At 37.1% G+C, this 14,315-nt stretch overlaps 1 non-coding gene across 1 annotated transcript; it reads right to left on the bottom strand.

Annotated features, from left to right (window-relative positions):
- Nucleotides 1-13,962: 13,962 nt before the first annotated feature.
- Nucleotides 13,963-14,074, bottom strand: LOC148941944 (U5 spliceosomal RNA). Its single transcript, XR_016143221.1, has one exon. It is a non-coding gene; the product is annotated as a U5 spliceosomal RNA (small nuclear RNA).
- Nucleotides 14,075-14,315: the final 241 nt, after the last annotated feature.

Genomic DNA, 14,315 nt, shown 5'->3' with positions numbered 1-14,315 from the left:
GACGCGGGGCTGCAATGCTTTAAATATGCATTTTTAGCAGCAGCCCATAAAACATTAAAAAACGATTCAAGAATGAAAAATCTTAAAAGACTTGCACGTAACGGTGGAGACAATTTCCCTAAAGTAAATTTTGATTGTTTAGAGGGAAAGTATCCAGTGTCCTTAAAAGAAATAACCATATTTGAAAAAGCAAACTAAAATCTCGGGCTGGGGGTGGTTGTTCTCCAGTATGACACAGAATTTGTAAATGGAGGAAAGAAACCAAATAAAGAAGGGGTTTTATATTCAGTTAGGACACCGTTGGTAGATTATGTTGAAAATTGGGTTTGGATTGTCCATGAGCCCCCTAAAGATGTTCATTCCTATGGTCATTTTTCCCCGTTACGGCAATAAGTCAACTCTTATCTCAAGGTGTGAAGAAAGGGGAACGTCACTATTGCCCCATGTGTCTTTCCCATTCAGAACTGAACAAACATTCACAGATCACATGAGATATTGTAAAATTCATTGGAATCAAAGAATAGAAATGCCGGCAGAAGGCAAAGATACTTTACAATTTAAAAACTTCCAAAATTCCCTGCTACAGGTTGATAAAATATCTTTGGATTGTGAATCAAGACTGTTGGAGGTATCGGACCCATCAAGGCCAAATATAGTCAAGGAACACAAACTCGTTGCGTGTTCCTATGCGCATGCCCGTCCCGAATCCAACAATAAAATGCAATTGGAAGAGTATTGTTTTACTATAGATAAGAAGGGTGACATGGAGAAATTATTGGTGTGTTTAATAAAGACGGCGAACGGTGCAATAATACGATTGCGTCACACCAGTTCCCCAATGTCATTATCAGACAAGGGGTAGTTGGTGTACGGGTCCTAGAAAAGAGGACAATTTGTTGGGTTTGTAGGGGTGCTCTTGCCCAAAAAGACGCTGTTTAGCATCATAATCACCGTATTGACCCCAATGTAACAGAGAAAAGTAACTTTCAGGGGTGGGCTTACAATTCATGTGTTTTAAAAATTAAACAGCAACTCTTTCTTCCGGTTTTTATACATAACCCTAACTACGATCTGAAGTAAGTGCTGCCAGCAATGGCAGATCTTCAAAGAAATGGAACAGTGTATGATGCATGGGTGATAGACAGCTTTTCCTACAAAATCATTCCTAAATCGTCGGAAAAGTTGCTTGTTTTGGAATTTATGTGGAGATATGTTTAAGACGACATTGAGTACACGAATAAAATTCGCTTTTTAGATTCCTACAGTTTTTCCCCCAAATCATTGAGCGAATTAATTCAAGCTGCAGAAGAGCGATGACGGCTGCAACGCTTTCCCCCTTCTCAAGCAACAATTTCCAAATGATTTATATGATTTGTTGACGGTCAAGGGCATATATCCTTATAATTATTACTGCTCCATGTCGAGATTTACCGTGAAAACTATTCCCTCGATCGAATCGTTTTATGACAGTCTACACGATCGTAGGTGCATCCCTGATAAATACAGTTTTGCCAAAAAAGTGTGGGCAGAGGGAGGGTGTAAAAATGGGTTCGACTACTGAAAGCTGTATTTGTCGAGTGATGTGTTAACTTTGTTAGACATTATGTGTAAAAATGCGGACAAAATATATGGGGAATTTAACCTTGATTTAGGATTTTATTTTTCATCTCCACATCTGGTAATGGACCTCATCCTAAAAATTAGCGGAAAAAAATCGGGCTGATCACCTACTTCGATCAGCACCTGTTCATCGAGAGGTCAATGATGGGTGGATACATTTTTCACGGGGATCGTATCTTGGAAACTGATCCAACTGGAGAGAAGACGGAGACAAAATCAGATGTAGTTTTCCTTCATATGAATTCCCTCTACCCCTCGGCCATGTCCTATTATGCGCTACCCTGCGATGACTATAAATGGCTCAATGACCCTCAAGCCTCAAATTTTCCCATAGTTGACAGTTTTGAGGAGAATGGGCCGGTTGGATGGTTTTTTGAAATTGATGGGGAGATACCAGTTGAGCTTCACGATTCGGTAAAGGATTTTGTTTTTCCATGCATCAATAGACCTGTGTCTAGGGACTCTTTGAGCCCCCGCAAAAGACGTTTGATCGAGGTGGACGGATTGCATGGGTCACCTTCAAACAAAAACTTATTGCTGACCTTCTGCCGAAAAAAAATATTGTTGTACAACATGTGGCTTTAAAATGGAGGTGCAACAACGGTTTCAACATCACAAAGGTTCATAGAGCCCTCCAGTTCATTCAAAAGCGCTATCTGAAAACCTGTTTTGACACTTATGTCAAGAAACGTTCTGACTTGCAGAGAAAAGCCGAAAAAGAAATCTATAATCTCATTTTAAATTCGGCTTTTGGTAAAATGTGCAAAAGTATTCGCAAAAGGAATCGTTGTGACGTCGTGACCGATCCCGAATAATGTGCTCGAACTATTGCCGATCCAAATTACACTTCCTTTACAATCATTGGCCCGGACATGGTACTATTGAATAGGAAAAAAGAACCATTGTCCCGAATAAAAATATTGCTGAAGGCAGTGCGATCTTGCAGATATCTAAAAAGCTCATGTTGGAATTCTCCTACGATGTGGCTAGGGTACAGTGGCCGGAAAAGGGGCAAGTAGACGTCTGCTACGGGGACACAGATTCTCTACTGCTAAAAGTAAAAACTCCAAACCTACTTGATGATTTGGCACACGGTGATATCATCAGCTTGCGGATGGACTACACAAATTGGAGTGGACATTACCCAGAGCTAGTGAAACGTCGGGCGCCAAATCAGCTTTTATTTTTTAAATCAGAAACGGGAAGCGACATGTTTTCCAGTGGTATGTTTGTAAGTCCGAAGGTGTACTTTATACAGACAGACGACGAGGAAATCAAAAAACGTTGCAAAGGAGTACCCACGCGCTATGTGGATAAGAATTTCGACATGGACATCTATAGGAATTGTATTGTTGAAAAATACCATTTTACGAGCAAAATTGCTGGCAATTCGTTCACTGAATTACAAGAACTTTAGTGTAAATGTGGAAAAAATTGCCATGAATACCATTTCCGACAAGGTTTATGTTTGTCAAGACGGTGTGACTACCCTCCCCCTGGGGCATTATTTAACTTCCGACCGAGCCGAATGTGTTAGCCATAGGGAAAGTCTCGGTTTGAGTAAAGTCCAATAAATTTCCCAAAACCTTAGGAGGGGGGCTCGCGGCCTGGGGGGGGGGGCTCGCTGCCCGGAGGGCCACCCGGCCGGCTGCCAGCGGGGGGTGCCACCACTACCGAAGGTATCTTCTTTTTTTACTTAGAGTAGATTTTTTTTGTAAATACACATGTTGTTGTTGTTGCATTAAAAAAAAAATGATGTAAAAAAGTGATACCATTCTAAGTGTATTTTTTCATTAAATGTTGTTTTTTTATAAATAAATAAAGTATATTTATTAAAGTGCTTTTTCTAGAGCATTTTTTAAAAATGTTTTTTATTATAAATAAATTTAAAAAAAATCTTAAGTGTATTTTTCTGTAATGTATTATTTGTAAAGTGCTATTTTTTATGTTAATAATACAAGAAATATGATTCTTTATTGATTTTGTTCTTCTTCTTCTTCTTCTCACTATTCCTGAACGGACTAGTAGGGAAATTATTTAGTCATTAGACAACTATAGTCTACGGTTAGTTGTAGGTGAACTGTTGCAGGGAACATGTATCAGTTTAAAGCACCATTCAGATCGTTTCTTTGTGGTCCATCAATGTCAGGAAAAATGACACTCTTAACTAAAATAATTAATAATTGTGATAAAATGTTTGTGGAAAAGCCGAAAAAAATCTACTATTGTTATAGTATTTGGAAGGAGTCATACGATAAAATAAAAGCAATTGGCATGGCGGGATTGGTGCAGATACAATTCATGCAGGGATTTGATGCGTTCAACATTATTGAACCAAACTCTTGGCTGATTATTGAAGATCTGGCTGACTCTACTGAACAATGGTCCTAGGAAATGCTGCAATTGTTCACCGTTCACTCTCATCATGAGCAGATTTCCATTACTCTGGTTCTACACAACCTGTTTCATCAGAGCAAATGTATGCGAACACTTGCATTGAACTGCACCTACTATATCATCTACAGAGTTGTTCGTGATTCTAGCTCGCTAATAACCCTCAATAAAAAATATATCCAGGCGCCCCCAAATTTCTGCTCTCAGCGTACAATCAGGCAACTAATAAACCCTACGGCTACATCCTATTGGATCTTAATAAAAATACACCCGAGGATTTGCGTGTAGTCACAGATATTTTTGATAATGAAATTACAGTATATCTCCCCGTGAACAGTAAACAGACCTATTAGTTGCTATCATGACACTGAAGAAACTACATGAAAATAGACATTTATTTTCAGTTCTAAGTACTTAAAAACCCCCGCTTAGGAAAGCCATACTCAAACATGGTGTTGACAATGATTTCATTAATCTAATATCTGAACTTTTTTTAAATTTGACCGAGGGCAATGTTCAACTGCCACAAGTAGTTAAGAAACAGGCAAAGCATCATCGTTCCATTTTACGTACATTGGCCTCTAAGAACAAAGAAAAGCATTTTAAAAGGAAACGTCTTCTTCAGGCGGGCGGTAACTTTTTCACACTTTTACTACCAATAATTGCAGGACTTGTAAACAGTTTTCTCTAGAGAGAGAATGGCCAAACCATATAAATTGACTCCAATAGAACTTGCTCTCTCACCCGTGGAACACTTTGAGGACAATCTGATTAAATTCATTGACAGCGAGAATATTGACGATAATAAGAAACTGCTTTTACTTCAAGATGCACTTCGCCGAGTGGACAAAAATAAGCCCTATCGTGCGAAGGCCAGTGGAATTGATCACAAAAAAGAACCATCTCCGCAGGATTCTACTGCTAGTGCTGTTCGTGGAACACAATTAAAGAATACGGATTTGGATTAAATTGTGTCACGCATCGTAAATATATTGCCCCAACAATATCATTAAAATCGTAAACGACCCGTAACATATCTCATGGAAAATAGTCAAGATCTTATTCAAGTTCAATGCAATGGGAAAGGGATTATAATTCAGGGCAAGATCTATAATCTAATTGATTTAATATATGATATGGTTACAATTCGTAAAGGACTATTATCATTTGACGATCATCTATACAACTTTCTAAATACATTAAACTTCCCCAAAAGCCTTATTAGCAATAGGCAAATTCTAAAAAAAATAAATGAACATGCACCCTCAACACTATTAAAATATGAACATGAAGAAGAATAAGAAGATTTTAAATCAATTTTGGAAAATACTAGCACACCTAGTGGAAACTTGACAATGGTGAGGAGGAGGAGCAGCACACCACTGATAGCTAGACAAAAGCGAAGACGTATCAAGTCAACGTCATCACAACCGCCGCCAACCACTATTATACAAAAGGGTAGCGGACGTTAAACTACACGTTTACGTTCAAAATGGTTAAAGTTCTGAAACGTGTTTATGAAAATATTGGTGAAGTGGGAAGTTTAAGTTCCCCCGCCACTCTTTCCAAAGCCACTGGTGTTCAAGCTAAAAGTGTACAAGACTATCTACAAAATGAATCAAGTTACACTCTGCATAGAAATCATAGACTTCGTGCTAATCATTATCGAAAAACTAAAGCCTTTTACCCATTTCATATAATGCAAGTAGATCTCTTAACTTTAGATGAGATGCAAAGACGTCACAATACACCGTACAAGTACATTATACTTGCAATCAGTGTTTTTAGTCGCTATGCATATGCCATTCCATTGCGCTCGAAGAGAGGTGTTGAAATTGATCAGGCCTTTGAAAGTATTCTCGAACAGGATTCGTAATTAAAAGATTCAAACAGATCGTGGTAGTGAATTTGTTAATCCCCATGTTGCAAAAGTACTAGCGAAATATAATACACTGCTCTATCACAGTCATAGCCCTATAAAGGCTGCATTGGCCGAACGATTGATAAGAACTATTCGACTTTTAATTTCAAGATATTGTACATTGAAAAGTACATATGCTTTTATTCAGGATTTAGATAAAATCATGTTGATTTATAATCAACGACCTCATCGATCATTGTCCAATTAAACTCCAACGGAAGTTCATCATTCTGATCATGATACAATTGACACCTTTCTTAAACAATATTCCAATGAAACGATTGTCAAGAAGAAAAAATTTAATGTTGGTGATATTGTTCGAATTAATTGAACAACTAATGTATTTGAAAAGGGTAATTACTTGTTGTCCACAGAACTTTTTAAAGTGGCAAAAATCCTAGACACTAAACCCATAACTTATCGTTCGCGCGATACCAAAGATGAAGAAATTCTCGGCGGCTTTTATGACTATGAACTACAAAAAATTAAAAATAATAGTAAAATATATCGAATTGAAAAGATATTAAAGACTCGTACTCAAAGAGGTAAGAAACAGTTACTTATTCGGTGGCTAGGATACAACTCTGATTTGGATTCTTGGATCAGTGTTGAAGATATTGACAATGCCCAATGATTTCTACATAACATTTATGTCCAACGTTTCCGATCCTCTCTTCAACAATTTGAATAAAACAAGTAATTTTTGGACGAAACTCTATCCCGCCATTAAATTCGATGACGGAAAGTATAAAGTGACTCTTGTCGACTGTATTCTCAAAAATACCTATGACATCCTGAGAAAGGATCGTGTGTATACTATAAAAGTTGTACCGTTCGATTGGTCGCTTTTTGTCGCGTTTGAATGGGTTGAAGCATTTAAATATAGTGAATATCCAGACGCTACATTGAGATATAAAGAGTATGGTACTATGATGGATTTGTGTCTTGCAATGAATACAAAAATCTCATATCGTAGGGAAGGTACATTCCATTTTAATTATTCAATGGAACACGATAGGATTTACATACCTCATCTGTTGACACTGAAATAATTCATCTCAATGATAATCTGAGTGATGTTCTTGGCTTTAAACAGAATTTGACCAATGGGGAAAACGCAGGCACTGTTAGGGGGATTGGTCAAATTATTTTTTCTGATTATGCACCCGGTTTTGCCTCAGACTCTTGCATATTTCTCTATGCATCCTTTGTGGAAACATCGAGAGTTGGTTATTCAAATGTCCCCCTCCTACGTGTTCTTGAACCAAAAACAACTCATGAACTTGTTCATCACTATAATATAAAGCATCTTCAGTATGTTCCTGTAAACACTTCGTATTTGGAACTCTGCCAGTTAACACTAAGAAGTGAATTGGGTGATACTCTAGCAATAACAAAAGGCTTAGCAGTGATTACATCTCATTTTCGTTCCATCGTCGACGTCACCAGTACCACATAAAATGAACAATAGAAGAATTCCGTTTGTCTGCCCCGATATCAATTGCTATGTTGGTGCTCTGAGTCCACGTCAAATAGGCAATGGATTGAACTACTACAAGGGGCGTACTACATTATCTGGCTCTGGTCTTGGTAGCTGGTTTGCAAGGCTATTTCGTTCTGCACTACCCCTTGCCCGAAAATATCTTGTACCTGCTGCATCAAATTTTGCTGCCTAAATACTACAACACTGGGGGTCAGGTGAGAATTTCAAGGAGAGTGTTATGGAAAATATTATATCTTCAGCAAGAGCAATTAAAATCTCAGCAAAATGGGAAAGGGTTGAAAAGGATGTGTGGGCGTCATTCACTCATCAGTCTCTACCCAGGCGGGAAGCGAAGGACATCAACAAGGACTTTGAGGAATAAAAGACCAATAAGACGAAAAAGAAAAAGATTGTTGGATCAAAGAAGGATTTCTTCTTTTAAGATGACTTATCTCCCCCACAAGGAATCACATCCATCAATCAGCTCTTCATTGCATCTGTTCAATGCTGAAAATGTTGGTGTCAGTGTCAAGTATGGCTACTATGAACAATTTCATCCCCAGCAACCCCTCTCGGAAAATATACACTTTCAAATATTTTCCAATGAAGACTATTTAATTGATTTGTCATCAACATTTATTGATTTAAATTTTGCGGTGATGAAAAAGTCAGATAATACAACTCCAACTGCTGCCTATGGTCTCTCCTAGGAAAACTGTATTCTACACAACCTGTTCAAACAAATTAATGTATTTATTAATGGAACATTGGTGAGCACTAGTAATACTTTATCCAATTATGCAAGCTACATACAATCTATGATGATGACACCAAAGGCATATAAGGAGTTGACAGGACAGTCATTGGGCTATGAATATCGATCAGGTGTTGATACTGACGGTGAGTTGACTACTACAGTGACCCAGGAGTATCATTTAGTTGAAAAACTCAGTCATGAGACATTAAATACATACCAATGTTTACCCACCAATAGCAAGTTTGACAAAAAGCTGCGAATAGTTTCATCAAATTTTCTTTTAAGAAACACTTTCCGCTTCCCATTATGAAAATTTCATTATCACATCGGCAATTCTCCACGTCCGGAAACAACAGGTTATGAGCTCTGTTGCATTGGCAGTGGAAAAGCTAAGAGCCAATGGCAACAACATTAAACTTCTTGTCCCCCATACAATCACCAATCAACGTCACATTGCCACCGGCTCTCGTAGCTATACTGATTCATCATTTATCAATAGAGAAATCCCATCAAAACTTGCTTTGGCCTTTGTCAAGAGTGGCAGTGCCGTTGGATCCTGGACTGAATCCCCCCATGATTTTAATTTTTTCGGTCTATCTAGCCTTGTGTGCAAAGTGAATGGTATTCCACTGTACACTCTATCATTTGACAAAAAATCCTATAGAACTCTGTACGAGTTGACCATGCAATCCCTAGATCATGACTCCCAACTATTTGAAAATGGAATAACCACTTCAATGTTTTCAAAAAATCATGGCGTAATTGTTTTGGACTTGTCGGGGACCCAGGATATGAGCATAGTACGAACAGGGAATGTTTGTTTAGAGTGCACATTTGCCGATGCTTTGACTGAGAGTGTCACGCTAATATGATTGAGTCAATTTGAAACCTATTGGGAAATCACACCCGACGGCAGTGTTCTACTAGACCTAGCACCATGAACACAAACCAAATAATCAACGTATTTAGAATGGATCCATACATGTCCCAGCACAAGTCCTATTGCATACCATCGGACTTCATTGAAGAAATTCCAAGTGTTAACAATACCCTAACCATTGTTAATAGCAGTCCATCGACTTTGGCTATGCATCTTTCAAACCTATCGTATAAAATTCTACACTCCATACATCAGCAACTTTATTGAAAGCAGTGGGAAAACTATTATTCAAAATCAACGAAAAGTACAGGATTTAACGATTAAGACATTTGGCTTTCATGCACTACTCTTTTTCATGTTCAGATGTCTTCGCTATACCTACAAGCAGTTTCTCAACATTTACGTTGACTTACCTCGATTCAACGACTTTCTAGTCGAAAATATACTTACAAGCTTGTTTAATATTGATTTTAGTGCCCTACGAATAAAATTTTCTAAAAATGTATGTGAAATTGTTTATTAATAAATGAAAAATGTATCTACATGATAAAAACGACTTTTTTACTCTTTAGATTTCATCTTCTACTAGGTATAGGTACTTGTCGATAACAACTAATGTAGGTAGATTGTTTGAATTCACAGTATACTGATCCTGATGTGCTGCAATGTCAGGGTCACATTTTCTACAGTAGAGTGTAACTTCACTCTTGTCATATCTCTTTGTATAGAGAATGATACTATTCTCAATCATTTTATAGAATTCACACGTTTCAATTTGCTTATTTGCAACAATGTCACAAACAGTGTCCTCAAGTGGCGAATCACATTCCGTCACAGCCAAATAAAAATCAGTGGGCTTATAGTCATTGTAGCCATTGTCTTCACAACGATGACGTAGAAACCAATTTCTTTTGTTGTTCCAACAGTTGAATCGCTGACCCGGCTCCTCATCTCAGAACAATCTAAAGCCACGACGATACCAATCTCTTAGCAATAAACTAAAATCACACTCAGGATTCTTTCCAATCATACCAGGATATGTATTCTCCCACTGATTACATTTATCATAGTGGCAATTGGAGCATAGGTGCCCTCTAGGATGAGAGTCACACACCTCTTCAAGACAGGAATTACAACCTTTAATTTGTACAGCATATCCTCTATGCAATTTACACGGGTTGCATAATCTGAACTTTTCATCATACTCATCAATCATTCTACAATTCTCACATGATGACCAGCTGCTCAGTCTGTACATGCATAGCGGACATGTATGGAACATTTTTTCATGGGTTAACACTCTCACTGCCACAATGAAACTGACCTACCAACAACAAATTGAGTGGGATAGAGGGAGAGAGAGGAGTAAATCATCCTTGAACTTCATCTTTCTCATGAGAAAAAAGACCTAAATTTCTAAACTAGGGTTTAAAAGCATATCCACAATATCATTTTGCTGTGTCGTGATTAATATGTCAATAAATTTAGTAAATGCATTTGGACCACAACGTAAAAGCTTCATGCAATAGTCTAATGACGGAGAATCAGTTTTTATTATATCGACAAGCATTCCCCGAGAAAATATCTTCCTTTGAATAGACAGCTCTAGAAAATCATCATTATAAATGTAACGTTTTTCCATAAACACAGGATTCCCTCAGATTCGTTCTTTCGTAAATCTATCCATTTTTTAGAGTCCTAACAGTCTCACAGCCAACTAAAGACTCAACAAATTTTTTTCTACATTAAAAATACACGCTAGCCTATTGTAGAAAGAACAATATCTTTGATTTAGAAACAGTTTTATTGAGCATAAGTAAAACAATAAGTATCACTGATTTAATTTATTTTTACCAATGTATATCAATAGTGCATAAAATGCTGCCTGAAGTCAATTTATATGCACAATATTCAGTTTCGCAGCAAAATATAATTGCTCTTCTATTTTAAATTTGCTCAATGATATCACATATCTAGCATACATATCATCCCATTCAAGGCATATTCTACAGCCTCCTGTTATTTCCACAGTCAAGTTTGGTACTCGTATATCTTTGCTGCTGCCGACTCCACCATCAACCTCCAATAGTGTAAATGCTCCACTCATTTTCTCTACTAATATCATCTCAAATAAACTATTCTCTCTGAATTCAATTCTCTTACTAATATGAATTGAAATGAAAATCAATCCTTTTATTCGAATCCAATTACCAATCAAGTTATCGTATATTGAGTAACCTCCGCTCTCTCTGATTGTCCCTAAAAAAATGGGTGTTGCCTCAAAAACCCGTCTGGTTGCGTTATACAATCACAATTATACTTCCAAAACCTGTTTGTTCACTTTGCTTGGAAAGGTACCAAGGAACACAAACCCTTAGAAGTATAACATAGGTGTGAGGGGCTACTCACTCTCTTTGAAAAGGTGTATATGTCTCTACAAATAGCATGGGAAGGAACATAAACCCTTAGAATAGCATAGGAAGGAACATAGCGCTATAGAAGTATAACTTACTACTCTACTTATATTTGCATCCTATTTTATTTTATTTCATTAGCATTAACCAAACTTGACTTCTTTCGTGTGTAAGATATAATGCACAAGTACCAATCGTTCTTATTTGGCTTTTGAGCTGCCTTGATCATTAAGCTGCCTTGTCAAGTTTAAATTGATCTGAATCATTTCAGAAAGAAAAGGGTGTGCGGTAAACTGATCATTGAGCAGCCTATAAGATATCAAAACTCCTCATTTTCGAGGAACGTCCTAAACTGGAATGGAAATACTGTTCCTAGACGAAGGAGGAATGAGGGCCCTAAGAGAATGGGGAGTCAAGAGCACCTAGGACTTGGCTCGCTATTGCACCTAGCCAAGAGTGCCTTCGAGCATCCCTTACCCGCTTAAAATTAGCTTCCCAGGATGTAATCTGCAAAAGATAACAACAAATACTTAGCCGGTAACAGGGTTGCCACCCTGGCCTTGAAGAATTCACTAAATCTGAAAGGAAAAATTTACTAAATCGCATCTGTTTTTACTAAATGCTAAAAAAGTTTTTTGCAGGTGGGGCTACCGCCGCACGCGCACCATCAAGCACCGGTTTTTCTTATAGGATGATAATCATTAGGATTTACACAATCTTTTTTTTTCTTTTTTCTTGTTTTTTATCTCTTTTCCTTTTTTCTTTCGTTTTCGTAGTATGACTGCAAATTCCGGAAACCTATAAGTTCAAAAATCCTTTTTTTTGGATTATTTGGATGTACTACTGGATAGGTGTCATATTCCAGATGCGATGTATCCAAGACGTCAAACAATAGTCTGGAATCTTGGATTCTGGAAATCCTGCTGATGAAGCCCGGCTTTAAATTTATCAATTTAGATATATTAAAAAATGAAAAAACAATCAACGAAGACAAACAGCTACAAATCATATTCACGAAGCAATTCGGGGGATGGAGTGCTTAGAATCTTAGGTGTGTTTGAAATTGACGGCTTTTGAAATTTGTCCCCCAGTTTCCGGTTTTAGGTTTGAAATCTAAACCCTTCAATTTTGCATTTTTAAGAGGAAATTTTCCACTTTTAAAACACTAATTGGGCTGGTCTTTAAATAAGGGATAAGCTGTTTACAAAGAATTCTGAAAAAATTTAAAACAATTAATTTAGGATTTTTTTTCGAATTGATTTTTTCTGGATTCTCTCGTTTGTATTCAAGGGAATCAAAAACCAATACAATCTATGTCACTTCAAAACGGAAATGACGTAATCGGCTACCGGTTTAGTTGTAAAATTATGTAAATTAAATAGTGCACCTCAAATTGGACTAGGGCTGCCAAAAAAAAAGAAAACTTATATAACATACAATAATTAGTTTAAAAAAAATAACATCATGTCAATAATCTTCATGTCAGGCAAATCATACAAATTGAAAAGTAAGAAGAAAAATATGTCGTCACAATTAAAAAAAAGTCGCACTTAAAAGGCTTTAATCGTCCTCGGCCTCACCCGAATTTAAAGTATCCACTAGTGTCGAATTCTGACTGAAGTGAACTACTTGTTTCCATTTCTTGATAGCCCGAGTCAAATCGCTTGGGGTCACCCAGTCATGTACTCCACTTGACGACCTGAGAACAATTTGCTTCGTTTTCATCAGGGACGAAGCACTCGAGACATTTAGCTAATTTCGGTTTTAAATTTTGATGACCGACAAAATCAAGAACTGTCTCTCCGCTCCATCACTTGAATGGGGCAAGCTGCAGAGAGTCAGAAGGAACTTGAGCAATTATGAAAAAAGTTTGTTTCCAGCAGCGTCTTTAAAAAGGGACAAAGCTAACAAACAAACGTATCAGCTGTTATGAGAGTCTGGGAAAATTTTCTGAAAACAAATTAAGCCGGAATACCAGTCCTGATTTTAAATAGTTTGCCTTTCAAAGTGAGTATCAAGAAGAAGCCCAAAAAAAGTAGAGGTTTTTAAGCGCTAGGGTTGACGCAAAATCGCAAAAATGAGAGCAATAGTAGCCGTATAGTAGCAATAGTAGCAATAGTAGCCATAATGTCTAACATAATCGAAATCAGATTTTGTAATGAATGGACCCTAATTTTTTCCCCTGAATTCATAGAAAATAACAAAAGTTTTGTTTGCTAGAAATAATGATTTTTTACTAGATTTCGGGAAATTTACTAGATCCTCTAAATTTACTAGATTTTTTTTTACCAGATCTAGTAAAATCCTACTGACGGTGGCAACCCTGGCCGGTAACTTGTCAACTGAAAAGCTGTATGCAACTAGGCGACCGTTTCCTCAAGTAGAAGTCCTATTGACCTCTCATGTCATTTACGTCATGTCAAACGCTAAGGGTAAGCAATCAGGCTTGTCAGAAAAATAATCTTCAAATATTAGAACATACTACAAGAGTATAGTCTGCCTTTCGGCATTCATAAATTTGTTAAGACTCATCAAATGGCCCTACCCACGGTATTCTTTAGTAAAAGACGAAAGATTAAATCGATAAGAGGAGACGCCACAGCCATGAAAATTCCTAGAGTTGACTTGAGCATATAAAAAGAAATCCTATTAAATCCTTATCGATTTCTTAACAAGGTTCGAAAGCAATAAGGAACTCAATTTTCAATGAAGTAAATACTAGCAAAAAAATCATATGATAGGAAAACGTATTCAATCATCAGCAATTCATGTGTTACTTCAATGATATGGTATTAAACGTACATCTGCATAAAATAAAATAAATATTCAGTTCTCAAGCTAGAAAG

Source organism: Artemia sp. Qi Xiang Cuo, chromosome 17 (assembly GCF_049724085.1).
Source record: "Artemia sp. Qi Xiang Cuo chromosome 17, ASM4972408v1, whole genome shotgun sequence".
Classification (NCBI taxonomy): Eukaryota; Metazoa; Arthropoda; class Branchiopoda; order Anostraca; family Artemiidae; genus Artemia; species Artemia sp. Qi Xiang Cuo.
The sequence above is the reverse complement of the archived record's forward strand: the minus strand, read 5'-3'. Positions and strand labels throughout refer to the sequence as shown.